Source organism: Charadrius vociferus, unplaced genomic scaffold (assembly GCF_000708025.1).
Source record: "Charadrius vociferus isolate BGI_N301 unplaced genomic scaffold, ASM70802v2 scaffold455, whole genome shotgun sequence".
Classification (NCBI taxonomy): Eukaryota; Metazoa; Chordata; class Aves; order Charadriiformes; family Charadriidae; genus Charadrius; species Charadrius vociferus.
The window spans coordinates 526,948-540,696 of record NW_009648550.1 but is presented as its reverse complement, the minus strand read 5'-3'; the positions used below and the strand labels follow the sequence as shown (position 1 = coordinate 540,696).

The window sequence follows — 13,749 nt, the reverse complement described above, 5'->3', positions numbered from 1 at the left end:
ATCCTGTTAACCCCCGAATCTAGCGAGGTTAATGAACTTTCTCTCAGTAATGTGCTCCGGTTCATTCAGGAGTGTGGGTTTCTTGCTGAGCTGGGAATATGTTGTTCAAAAGCTATGCCTGAATCGGTGCTTACTTATCGAAAAATAGTTCCTCACAGTAGAAGCCGTTGCTACTAATGCTAAATGGGGATTATGCTGCTGAGATACCAGGGTCAGGGATTAATGCAAAAGAAATGTAAGAACGGCGTTCTGTTAGAAAATCATCGCAGCGTGCAGTATGCTAACGCTTCCCTTAAATATAGATGAGCAAATTTCAGGCTTCCTTCCAACACCTGGCCTGGAACCTGTTTGGGGTTTTTTTAATATATGTATAGATATATGTATGTGTGTGCTTGTGTATATGTATATACACACATGTTAATGCTGATCATCATTCATCAGCCCTGCTGAAAGATGAAAAGGTAATGCCGAACTCTGTGAGTTTACTCCTTACGTGCCCTGTCGAGATTTTAAGTTAGCATGCAGTCAGTAAGATACGAACCGCTACTTTGCTGTTTTAATTGAGTTTATATAAACGTCTCCTGAAAGGAAGCTTTGACTCTGAAATGCATATTTCCAGTACTGTCAAGATCTGTTTTTTCCAACCTCCAAAAAGTATATGGTCACCGTGTGTTGGACTCCTTGTTAAAGATTCCTTAATCCCTTTTCTACACTCGTAGGGTGAAAACTGGCACTTTCTAATTATTCCCTGCCACTGTCTTGGATTGTTTAATAGAGTATTTCAAACCTGTATAAATGTTGCAGGACATCTGCTCTATTTCTCTTTAGCCTGACTTGTTAGCAAATATCTTCCATCTAAACTGAAAAATTGAAGGAAGAAATTAAATTTACTAAAATAAATCACTTACAAATAAAATCAGCCGTGCATCATTGTTTAACGTTACTGGCTCCAATCCTGGAGCTTTCAGAGCTTTGTTAGGAGATAAGAGGTATATGCATGTCCTTGCATTGGTCGCCAGTAGCAGCAGGCAGAAGGCTTTGGAGATAAGCAAGCTGGCAGAAGTAAAGGGGAACCGGTGCTATTTACATAATCGCGCCTCTGCTTCCTGGAGAGGCGTCAAGAAACACAGGGATGGCCTCTATTGATCTTTGTTGAACTGGAATACTAAACAACATTAGAAAAGCTTATAACTTAAAGCTTTGATTAATGTTTTCTACATTAAAAAGTAGAACAGCTGTGAATTAAATTCTTTTATATACTCTGCCAAAAGTCTGAGACAAAAAAAAATTATCAGTTTCAATAGAAATGTAGATTTCATGCCCAGTGTTGTTAGCACTTTGAATCATTCATCTGTTGACGTATCAGCAAATGAAAATGTAGATGCATTTATTTTAAATGTTTTGCTCTATGCATAATTGTATTGGGTTTTCGTGTTCTTCTTACAGCACACAGCGATCTTACTATAAACAAATTTAGTTCGACAAGCAAGGGCAGATGCATTTGATAATACCATAGTCATGCTTTCGAAAGTCTGTGATACGTTTTGTGTGACGAAAATATTTTACATGTTTCCTAATATCTGCTTAAGGTTTTCAGAACACTGTTAAATCATTAGTACCTGAATGCATTTTTATGATTGCACCATTTTATTTTTTTTAAGAGTAAAACCTGCCACGGTCAGGTCCTGATTTTCAGACTTCTGAACGTCAGAATTTATTTCACGCTCACAAAGAAACCAGAGGCCGGTCATGACTTCTGGCGTCAAAATCTTTGCTTCAGAGAGTCTCCCCACGTTACCTACTGATTTGCTTGAATATTTAGTCGAGTATTACCAAGAGCTGTGTCAGTCGTTGTCATTAGGATGCATTTTCCATCAAATGCCATTCTGGCAATCGGCACGGAGGCTGAACGTAAACCCCCCAACTCAGCCGCTGTTGCCAGTCGCCGCTCGGGCGAGTCCCCGTCCCCACGAGCAGGGAGCCTCACGTGGATCACGAGCATCTATCTACCTCAGCCCTCTGTATTTCCTCATTTACGGCCGTTTGAGTTGGCGGGGCGCTAACAAATGTACCGGCAGCATCCGGAAAGAAATAAAGAACCAGCTCGGGTGCAATTTGACTAAGTTCGCAGTCATCCATTCCTCCCTATTAATGATTAGAAAGGGATGAAAAACTATTCTGGAGCCGCCAGTTCCCCCGTAGGCATGGGCACAGCCGGGGGCAAGCAGGACAGTCTCGGGCTGTGAACGGCGGCAGCTCCACGTTTTCCAGCGTGCAGCCTGTCCCCCTGTGCCGCGGGCAGTTAGACCTCCTCCAAGCTTAGATTCACCTGTCCTGTGTCTGCAAAATCAGCTGTCTGCCGCTTAGGAAATACAGATGGCATTTTCCTCCAGGTAAAAAGGGAATTTCTATTCTGAAACAGAAAAAATGAATCCCAGAGTAATAAATGCACGGAGCTGACACAGGTCTGTGTTTCCCCTTCTCAAGTAACAAGCCAGCTGAAACTACTAACCCTGCCTAGCTTCAACTTTTCAGGTAAATTTAAGATTAGTTCTCCTCTGCTCTTATTCCTAATACCACCTAATTGTAATCCTGCCATCGCTGCATGTACATGTGCACAATAGAAAGGGTCAATGAGTAAGTACGGCTTTTATTAAAATGAAGATCGTTTTTAATAGTTAACAGTATAAGAAGGAAATCAAGACCGTTAAATGAATGGACTATGCAGCTGTTAATGACACGCATTGTCGGTGTATTATCACCCGTCATCTATTTATTTGAACTAAATATTTTTATGTTTTCTGATACTGTCTCTAGGGATGCTTCCCCTCGATTCAGATGGGATGTGGGTTTCTTGAAGTATGCCCTGGCTTAGTGTCCCGTATCACACATAGTCTTGCAGGTGCTCCGTTTTATGCACAAAAATCATCAAATTGACCTCTCTTGCTGCTTTCAGAAGTAGAGCCTTAAACTAACTATATGTATCATAGATAGCCCCGTATATCTTAAACGTTGAAAATGCAGCCTGGTAGGCAGAATGGACATCCCTGAACTCATTTAGGGGATGTGCAGATTAGGAACAAAAGATGAGAATACGGTCCTTTGTTGTTAAACTGGTACATTACATGCTGTATTTTAATTAGGCTGGGTATGAGAGTCAGCCCAGGAAATCCTCCGTAATCCAACACTATTGAATAATTCTTATCCTTTCCCTCTGCAGATTTCTCTCGTTTTAGAGGATGGGGGTTTAAGCTGCTCTCTTTTTCTGTTCTTGCTCCCTCAGCCAAAAAGAAAAAACGTTATTCAACAAAATACTTGTGTGTTCTTGAAAAAAAAATTCATAAAAATGAAACAGGCGCAGATACAGAAGCGTTCCAACTTTAATTACCTCTGCTGACTAAAAAGCGTTTGTTGTTGGTTTGGGGTTTTTTTCATTTAAGATCAGAAGCCAGAATCGTGTTAACCCTTAGAAAATGGAAGTAGTCTTTGATATTATAGGAAGGAACAGAGATAACTTTTCCACCAGAGCAAGATTTATATTTGAGGTCTTTATACTTAGAAGGGTAGATTCCTACTTTCAAGAGAACCTACAAACCTGCTTTTCAGCAGCGTAGACTTGCAGTTAGTGCTTCAAAGGGTTAATTGAAATGGGCACACTTGACTGCTGAGAGGACTGATCTAATCACTGCCATATCCAAGTGCATCTGTTCACCATGAGGTCATTCTTGTGCATGCTAATGATTTGGAAAATAAAGCATAATGCTTGACGTTATCAGAAAGGATATAGTGTAAATCTTTGCTTTTTTAGTTGCTAATAGCTATTGTGGAATGAAACGCGCAGGCAAAAGCATCTCGGATTATTGCTTTCCATTTTATTTTTTTTTTAAAAGCATCGTTTTCAGTGGAGTGTCAGGAAAACTGTGCTGGAAAACTCTGACATGTGGTATCTGTTGATAAATGGATTCTTTAATGAATATTATAGCATTGCCCAGGAGCAACACTTGAGTTGAGGAACTATAGACGTTTTCAGCGTTCCCTGGTTTTAAAGCCTTGGAAGCCGTGCCTGCTTATTTACATAAAACTGAGATTTTGCAGCCTTTTTGTTGAAAAGGTGACACATGCTTTTCTTTTGTGTCCAGACTTTTACATGCATAAATTTCATGTAGAAAATACTTGAATGGACAACAAACAAGATTTGGTTTATTTTAAAGCACTTTTTGCTAGGTGCTGAGTTTTATCTTTCCCACTTTAAAGCAAAAGGAATATTTCAAATGGCCATGTAATTTTAAAATATATTTTTCACAGAAACAAAACAAAACCTGAAGTAAATTGTTGACACAATTCTTTTTAATGCTAACTGAGCAATGGTTCCTTCTGGTTTTGTTTGGTTTGTTTTTTCTGGGTTTGTTTTTTTGTTTTTTTGTTTTTACTTTTTTTACTTGTCTGCATTTTCCTTGAAAATCTGTTTGGTCAGTTCTGTGTACTAGGTGGGATAAAAGGCTGTCCAGGTTCTGTATAATATATTTTTGCATATTTTTAGGGAAGATGGATGGAGCTAAATATTAAAAAAAATACGCTATCTGAAAATGAGTAGCTGTGCCATGATATTACGCTATACGCAGCACATGCCAAGTGTTGGGTTTGATCAATATGACGGTGTTGCCTGAAGTGGAAAAATTAGTTTCTAATAACTGGGACTTAGAAAATTCCAGACTACCCTGGCAGCAAGGAGCCTACTGCTCAGCTGTTTCCACCACAAGAAGAGGCGGTGCTGAAACCATCTGGCAATTGTTACCGGTCCGAGCGGGACGCTGCTGTGGAGCTACACGCGGGCTTCAACCTCTGTGCCGAATCCTCCCTTTTCCAGTACGGGCGTTGCCCTTAAATGTGGAAGGAAGCACAAGTCATTAGCACAGAGCTCCTTACGAGGTCTGCATGAACTTACTTCTGTGAACTTACTTCTCAGTCGATGAGAAGGACAATGTGCAATCGTAGGTGCCAGATGTTGCAATTGTAGAGGTCGTCTAGGCAGTAAACAGAGAGGAAAAGCTTAGGGAGGTGGAGCAGAAGAGTGGGAAGTTACCAAAGGAGGCAGCACTCAAGGTGGTTCTCCCTCCCTCCCCGCCTTCCCTGTGAAGAGTATTCAGGAGGAGGTGCAGGGACCTGGTCTGCTTCCCCTCTCTATTTAATCCAGGTAGTTTTTACAGCTGATCGTCAGCAAACTAGAGCATCTTTCACCACTGGGTTAGCGGCCCGTCCCAGCCGGCTGCTCAGGCTGCCTTCGGAGGGAGCCTGAAACTGCACAAGTGGATTCAGGAGCTTCTCCTTACCCCTGTGGTCTTGATTATCCGTCATCTGTGGGTGGCTTTCCTACCCCCTCTTCCATAGAGCTACTGCCTGCCTGGACTTTCTCACCACCACAGGAACGTGCCAGTGCCCAGCAACCGAATGCTGCACTGGGGCGGCTTTCAGCGCCAGGCTGCTGCATGCATGTAACTCCTAACTTACACGCATCAGCCGAAATAGCAGTTTCATAACCATCTCTGTCACCTCCAGCCTTAAAATCTTTTGCTCAGAAATGCGGAGGTTTCCCACCACTGTGTTCCTTCCACAGTAGCTACCAGCTCACCTAAGAACTCGCCGAGGCTCTGTCTGCATCTCAGCATCGTGAAGTGGCAGAGCCCGGTGGCAGATGGTCCTTTCCTGCTTGGTGAAATTGTCTCTTGGCCCATGGTAGCTGCTTGGTAGCAGAGAATGAAAAGGTGCCAAATGAAATTTTCAATTGAATCAAGCGTAATTACCTGATTTAATGAAGGAGGAAAGTCAGGATGTTCTGCAGAAACCCCAAAATCACCCTTTCTCCCCAGAGATGCCTTTCAGCAAGACACACGGCATAAATTCATTTCATATTTTCCATTACCTCCTTCCTTCCTTCACACTTAGGGAAACCTGCGTGAGCGTATTCAAATAACATGACGCAGCAATTCCGATCCACTTTCTGGATCTTTTAATGGCAAAACGGAGAAATCATAGTGATTTCTGTGACGCCACACGGATGCTATCAACAAAATTATCATTTTGCTGACTGATGAAGCAACGAGGGAGTGGAAGTGCATCCCTCCTCCCACAGGAGCACTTGTTACAGTCGCAAAGACAACACCAGAAATCAGAAACACCGTTTTTCCTCTTTCAGACTCAGGCAGCAAGTGAAAATCTTTTCCAGGCTGGGGTGTCTTCCTTAACTCATTAATCTACTAATGCAATTAGTAGTCTGAAGAGTTTTAACATCTTGCTGGTAGTTACATACGAAGGAATAAAAAGGAAGCTCGTGCATCCTCAGTACACCATGGGACTGCTCCTGTGCCTTGGTCAGACCCTTTATGTTTTTAAAAAGTCAAAGGTTACGCATGTTGACAGTACGATAGTTTGCATTTTTTCATGAAAGAGAAATACTTTTTTGAATTAGTAAAATTCTTAGCGTCCCTGTCAGGGTTAGAAGTGGTCTATTATTAAATAGGGCGAAGTGATAGTAAATACCTTGTATCGTTAGGCGGCATCAGCTCCGTACCCCCTATAGCTCCTCTGACCTGAACAGTCCGATGTAAATTTACATCGGGATGACCAGACCTGGTTCAGAAGTGTGCGAATCTGTGCAGAATGGTAAGGAAGCTTTATTACTTTGCAGCTCCGTGCCAAGCAGTTGCAGACTCTTTGCGTGTGGTGCCAGGGCAGTTTTTCCCTTTGCCCACCACCTATGGGGGCACGCAGCCTGGACCTGTCCCCAAGGCTGTGCGAGTGCTGGGGTTGCTTCTCCCTCAAGCCCGGTGTAACCTCGGGATCTACAGCGGAGAGGGTGAGAACAGCATCAGGGCTCTCAGCCCGGGCCCTTTCTTTTTTTCCATTTAATTGGTTGTCTCAGAGGGAGCTCTCCCAGCTACCATCTCCGGGAGAGGAGATGGCGAGGGAGGGCTTCCTCCCTAGCAATCAGCGCTGGGATGGGAAAAAATATTAGTTTGACGGGCCTCTCTCTTCTGCCGGGTGACAGCTCCAGCTGCTCGAGCTGTCAGCTCGAGAGAAAGCTCCAGGCGATGTGGCCCCTTTGCATTTTTCCTCTGCGCTGACGCATGTCAGCCCTGCAGCCGCGGCGGAGGAGAGAGCCGTGCGGTGCCGTCCTGCGTGCCGCAGGCTGCCGGCGCCTGGGCGGGAGGAGGCTTTGGGCAGTGGTTTGAGGCTGCGCTGCAGAGAAATAACCACTAACACTTGCTGTGGTCCCTCTGGCTGGCTGACCGGTGCAGAACTAATTAGTGGCTGCTCCAAGTCATGACTAATGAGAACTTTGATGTGTACATTTAGGGTTTATTTCCAAATCTCTAAAACAATCGAGGCTGGGTATGTGATGGTGTCGAGCACTCATCACCTGCGCTGAGAGCTGTGAGTGCTTTTTTTAGGGTTGTTTCTGCCCCTGATTAACCTGTAGTTTCAGATTCTGCTGCCTGCTTCAGTTACAGCTTTTCAAGGTACTACTTTATCTTTTATAACCAAACACCAGTGCAGCAAACCTCCTCATTTCCCAATGATTTGGCTGTTGCAGTGCCTCACTTAAGGTCCGATCTGGCCAGGGGAAGCAGTACAAAACCTGCCCTTGACTTGTGCTGGCCCTGAAAGCGCAGCCGGACCTCGGTGGCGCGGGCAGGGCTGAGCTGTCCCCAAGCCTCCCGAAGAGGCAGCTTTCATCCCCCTCCAGCCCCCGGCGCCTCCCGAAGAGCAGCCTTCGTCCCCCTCTGGCTCGCGGCTGCGCTGCCGGCGCAGGCTTGGGACGGTCAGGTCCAACGTCCGTCTTTCTTCTGCAGCATTTTTGTGGGTTTGGGGGGGGAAAGGGGCTGTGTAAATTCAGCTGGTAGAAAGAATCTCCAAATATAACTGACGAGTGAGGTGTTGTGCTGTTGCCCAGCTGCCAGCCAGAACACCCGCCTGTTCTTCCAGGGGATCTCCTCTGTCGCTTCGGAGGTCGAACCGCACAGCCTTCGGGGTTTACTCAAAGACATGAGATAAATGAAAGATCTCGATGCAGCTTTAAAACAGCTGTCACTCCTAACAAAGTATGAAATATTCTAACAGCTCATGCCAAACCCGACAAGTCACCAAAGGCCCACGGGGTGTCAATGCAGTCCCAACGATTTGATCTCCTACATCCTTAAATGCAGTTTGTTGCTGTATCTGCATCTGAATGTGTGTGGTTTTGCATGAACACGGCCACTGCTTTTTTTTTAATGATCAGTTCTTCCAAATACACTCCCCTGAACGTGCAGGCTCAGGATGCTGCTTACGTTGTATTTTCAGCCACGTCCTTGTGAGTGGAAAGCAGAGCACGCCAAAATGCTAAGCGGATTTACTGCTATGATTCTCTCTGGAATTTTGTTACCTTCACATTTACTGGGAAAGAAAACAAAGATTTCCACAGGCCTGTCATGGCTGATAGGTTAATTAGGGCGGGAGGATAGGTCATGGCCTCTGTGAAAACTTCAGGGGTCTTCTCAAGTATAAAGCTTCAAAATCCTTAATGATCACGCGTGATGTTGTAATCCGTTTTTGCATACTTAGGTTACACATTAAGACCCACCTGCCTTGTCTTTTTCTCATACGATAGAAACATTTACCGAGTACGAGCAATAGCCTTGCGCTTAGTTTGTCAAATCAGTTCCTCCCAGGTCAGCGAGGGCGATAAGGGAAAAGGAAAATGCCATGGCAGTGCTGCAGGGTGCTGCTTTTCCACCGGGCAACGAGCGGGTGGGAGACCACAGCCAGGCTCAGGGAGGAGTTTGTTAGGTTTCACTTGCCCCTCGCTAACAACAGTTGGCTCTGGAGCGGCGTCTGGCTTCAGAGGCAGCGCAGAAGATTTCTGCAGAGATCGTGTCAAAAAAAAAACAACCCGTGAACCTCATTTTGGGGTTCTGTAGTGGCCCCTTAAACGTGGGCGTGAACACGGTTAAAGGCTGGAAGGGTTTTGCTACTTGTGCATGGGGATGGGGATGAGGGAAGGGCAGGCGCAGGCGATACCACCTACTTTTATCCAGTGATTTATGTGGGAAATTTCCACAGCAGTGAGCCGCTGTGTTTTTCATGAAATTTTCAGTAGTGTCATAATACACAAATTGTTGTTGTAATTCTTAAAAGCAAACTCAGCAGCTTTGCAGGACATTAGTAGGGATCCCGCACCTTGTAAAGCTGCATGAGGTACCTGGTGTGCTCATTAAATGCTGTTGCTGAACATATTGTCAGCTTGAAAAGCTGATTTTCAACCACAGAAACACTGTGGCCTTCCGGCAGGTTGGATTGGTTTGGTTTGGGGAGAGGAAAAAAAAACCTCTAAGGTTACCGCACCTGTGAGGGAGCTGACAGAGAAGCAGCTTTTCATTTTGGTTTCCTGCACGTGGTGTCCCTGAGGAGGGTTCGGCCAGTTTTGGTGAGGAGTTGGACCCCCCAGTAGTTCAGGTGCAGGATGACAGCGCGGTATGGCTCTTGCCCTGGCAGAGCTCCTGCCTGTCCTCTCCACAGGAAGTCCAAGAAGATGTTTCACCATCATCAGCACCAATATCGCGGTGCTTGGGTGCATGCTGAAGGGTGGGGAGAGGGAGTTACTTTGCTTTCAGGAGTGTTCATCTGCCCTCACAGAGAGGAGAAATTGCTAAAAGATCTTTTTTTTCCCTAGAGCACGTGCCTTGGTGGTGTATGAGAAACCAGATTTGTTCTGTTCAGTAGATTTAAAATAAAATAAGCTATCTATCTCTAGCTTTGCCCAAGACAACTCTTCATTTAAAGTGTATTTTTATCTGTATTACTAACTGAATTTTTAATCTCCTCCTGCAAGGAACATATTTTAAAAGCTTAAGCCTTCACCACCGTAAAGCATTTGTACCTGTACGAGACTGCAGAGGCAGCTGATCCGTCAGTCATGTGCGTCTTATTTACGTGCAGGCGTACGACTGCCCACGGTGGGGTTTTGCGCATACAAGTGACTCCATCTGTGGGAAGTTTATGTGGCCCAATGATATGTACGTTGTCCACTTTCTGTTTTTTCTTTACCTGCCTGCAGTGTAATAGTGGGTTAGGTCCCTGTGCAGCCTCAGATTTTACCCAGTTTGAAACTGAAAACCACTAACAGCATTGGCAGCGCACCTGAAATAAGAGGCTGCTGGAGTCCCACAGTACCACATCGGCAAGTTTGGCAAAAGTTGAAGGGAGATGATTATTCGCTCCAAGTTTTGCCAACGTTTCTTCCTCCCTCTGTTTTTTCAATCACCAGCTTGACAGGGGCAAAGAAAAAAAAAAAAAGTGGGTACCCATTTCTCTCCAGGGTATTGAGGTGACCTTTCTATCGTGAGTTGCCCTTACAACTGCTGCCCACCGTGTGCCGAGTTTGCCGTGACGCCCGCAGCCGGTTCCCACTGCGCTGGGCGCCCGCGAGCAGCCGGCCTGACCTTCACGCGAGCGCGACGGGTGTGCTGTTCCTGTATTTATATGATTTTGTGTTCTCTCCCTTTAGATTAGAATATGTAATGGTCTCGTTACGGTAATTGCCGCAGGTAAGAGCGATGCTTCCCGCAGGCCCCGCTGCTGCTGGCGTTGTGCTCCATCGCTAACAACTCTCCTCCTCCTCTTCTTCTTCCTCCTCCTGTGCTCAGCGCGTGGCCGCGGCGGCTCTGGGGCTCTCGAGTCTGTCTCTGCCTGTCCCTGTCGCCACTGCCCCATCCCCTCCCACTGCCCGCACACCGAGCCCCGGGGGGTGCCCACCGCCCGCCCGGGCGGCTGCTGCTCCCTCCAGCTGCTGCCGGGCACGGCGACGCCAGCACCTGCCATGGTGGGAAGCGTTTTGGTCACGGCTGGGCCTGTTTGCGTGTGTGTTTGTGGCCGGGCCACCACAGGACGGGATCGGGGATGGGGCAGCACCCGGCAATACGCTGGGTGCAAGCCCCGGCCCTCCGGCAGCGAGCACCCGCATGGCATCACCTCCGTGGCACTGCTCCCCCAGAAACCAGCACGACTTGCAGGAAGGAGTTCCTGTGTGGCTTTTGGTGGTTCCCCCCCCCACCCTTTTCTCAAATTTCACATGTTTGGCTGAGTTGTAAATTTTAAGCACTCCGCTGCTCCGCCTGCAAGTCAGAAACCAGTATTTTTTATTTACTACACCATTGCGGAGCTGCGGCTTGGTTTTTACAGCTTACACTCTCACATTGCCTGTGCACCCTCTGAAACAAACACAGCCAAGAGAGAGAAAAAACCCGACCCTTCTCCGTATCACCGCAAAAAAGAGAAAGAGCTAAGCCTCTCACGAGCGGCAGAACATCGACATCAATATGACGCTGATTTTCCCGGGCACGTGCCGGCGGGTGTGCGCGGCCCCGCTTCTCTCCCTGGCGCAGCTGAGCGAGCGGAGCCTCCTCTCCGAACAAAGTTGCAGGCTCCTCTTGCAAGACAGCCAAGTAATTAGAGTTCGTGCCAGACAGCTTGCGAGTGGAATTATAATATTTGTATGAAAGCCTTTATCTTTTGTGGTTATTACTTGCTCACTCCGCAGCTGCTGTCTCCCTATCAATCAAGGGGGTTTCGGGGGAGCTTCAAGGTTGATTGCATAGCTAAGGACTCGCCAGAAGAAAGTTGGGACTGAAGGAATGCGCCAGCTCCGAGGCGGGCGGATGCTGCGGGTGCTCCCGGGGCGAGGTGTGCCTGGCCCGCGCCCCCGCCTGCCCCAGCCGCCTGCTTTTCGTATGCGCAGCCCATGCATTGTTCGGCGCTTGCATGAATATTGCTTGAGCTTGTCCATTTGGTGAAAACTGTATTATTTTGACCATCTGCCATTCCGCTTAACTGCAGGAATGTAAAGTACGACACCTCCCTCACAGCCCTTCCCTCCCCCACGCTTTTCTCCCCGCGAACAGCACCGCAGGTTTTGTTTTTAATCCAAAACTGACAGCTCCACATTTTTCACAGAAAATGCCTTTACACGCTAAGTCACATTTTTCACCTTTTTTTAATGCGATATTTCCCCTTCAGTCAATTGTCTTGAAGTATAAGTCTGGTAAGTAAAGGTCGTCTTTGAAATGCAAACGCTAGTTTACAAACTGGCTGTGGGATTTCAAAGGAGAAGGAGCAAGACGTCCTTTGGGTTTAGCTGCAGCCAGACCTCAGCATCGTTCTGTTCCCTGCTTTGAGCCATTAAAGTATCTAGAGTTAGCTAAAGCACCGGGACAAAATTTTAGCCCGTGTAAGTGAGGAAACAGAAAGCGATGCTGCCCGTACCCAGCGAACTCCATGGAGTTTCTGAGTGTTATTCCCGAGAAGTAACAGGATCAACGCAAGCTGTTAAAATGCATGGAGTGGGGCTGCTGCGGTCCCTAGTGATGGGGTGAGATAGGCTGTAGTGTCTGGCAGGAGGTTTGAAACACCCCAAATCACTCAAGCCGCGTGTTGAAAACGCAGCTGAGCCAGCTTGGGGCTGGGGCCTTAGAAGATAAATTGAGTCCCGGGTGCTTTTGCTGCCCGCAGAGCCCTGCGGCTGCGACCTTGCCCGCCCTGCTGAGCCACGAGCGTTTCCCGACGTGTCTCACAAGGGCAAGGCTTGCCCTGGTCGGGAGGGAGCCTGTCCCTGCGCCCCACTGCCCCATGGGCAGCTCAACCATCGCCAGCTTCAGCCAAGGCACTGGCAGCATTTTGGTCCGTTTTCTGCACGTTTGAGAGTCACCTGGGATAATATAAAGTTGAAGGGAGCAGTAAAGACATCCCTGTAGTCATCAATCACATAAACTAACGGCAAATAAAAGCGCAGCCTGAAAATATAGCTTATTGTTGGATTGGAAATCGGTTTGTGCTGCAAAACGCAACCATCAGTGTGGAGTTCAGAGCTAGTCGCACGGCTGCCGGGACCGGCCCCAGACTTCGGTGTGGGCTCAGAGCCTTTCCCCCACCTCTCCCCACGGGCTCACAAACACCTGGGTGCGAGGCTGTTCCTCCATCGCACCTCTAATAAAAGCCTTTGTGTTAAGACTTAGAGAGAATTGTTAACACGGTTTAAAAATACCGTACCCTGAGGGAGCTGATGAAATGACAGTCACACTGGGAAATGCCTTGGGACACCAGAAGCCCAGCAGCAAGAGCAGGGCTGGGTTGCAGCATCCTCTGTGTTCCGCAGAGCACCGGTACAGTCACGCAGGGGAGAGGCAGGAGTCACACACGTGCACGTACCTCCGTTTAGTCATTTACTACTCTGTTTAATAGCTGTATCCTCATCTGTTCTCATTCAGACAACCTATTTAGTCCGGGCCTCCAGTCGTAATCGCCTGTGGGGAATAATTGAGATGTAACTTAATGTTGTTGAACAACAAAGTGTAAACACAGTTAGAGACCACTGCAACCACCCGCGTTCCTCAGCCCGCAAGTAAAGTTCTTGAATGGTGGCTATGGGTGCACCGATACCGATGAGTACTCGGGGTCCTGGTTAAGTAGTGGAACTCATTAGAAAAAAATTGGGTTGGTTTGTTTTTTCTATTGGAGGCTAAGACGCCTTCCAGGTGGAGTTTCATGAAAGCATTCAAGCTATGGAAACTCATTTCCAGCTCTCCTCGGCAGATTGAATACAAAAGAGCAGTTTAGTGACACACAGCAAAAAATAATTTTATATAACGCCCACTTGAAAGAAACATTTTTTGAGTTCCGTTATGTGGGTTTTGGCGGAGCTTTGAGCGAGGCGGATGG

General features: G+C 46.9%; 1 protein-coding gene across 1 annotated transcript in view; it reads left to right on the top strand.

The window, feature by feature from the left end:
- RALGAPA2 (Ral GTPase activating protein, alpha subunit 2 (catalytic)) overlaps positions 1 to 13,749 on the top strand; it is a 144,126-nt gene that overhangs the window by 129,843 nt on the left and 534 nt on the right. The window lies entirely within an intron of this gene.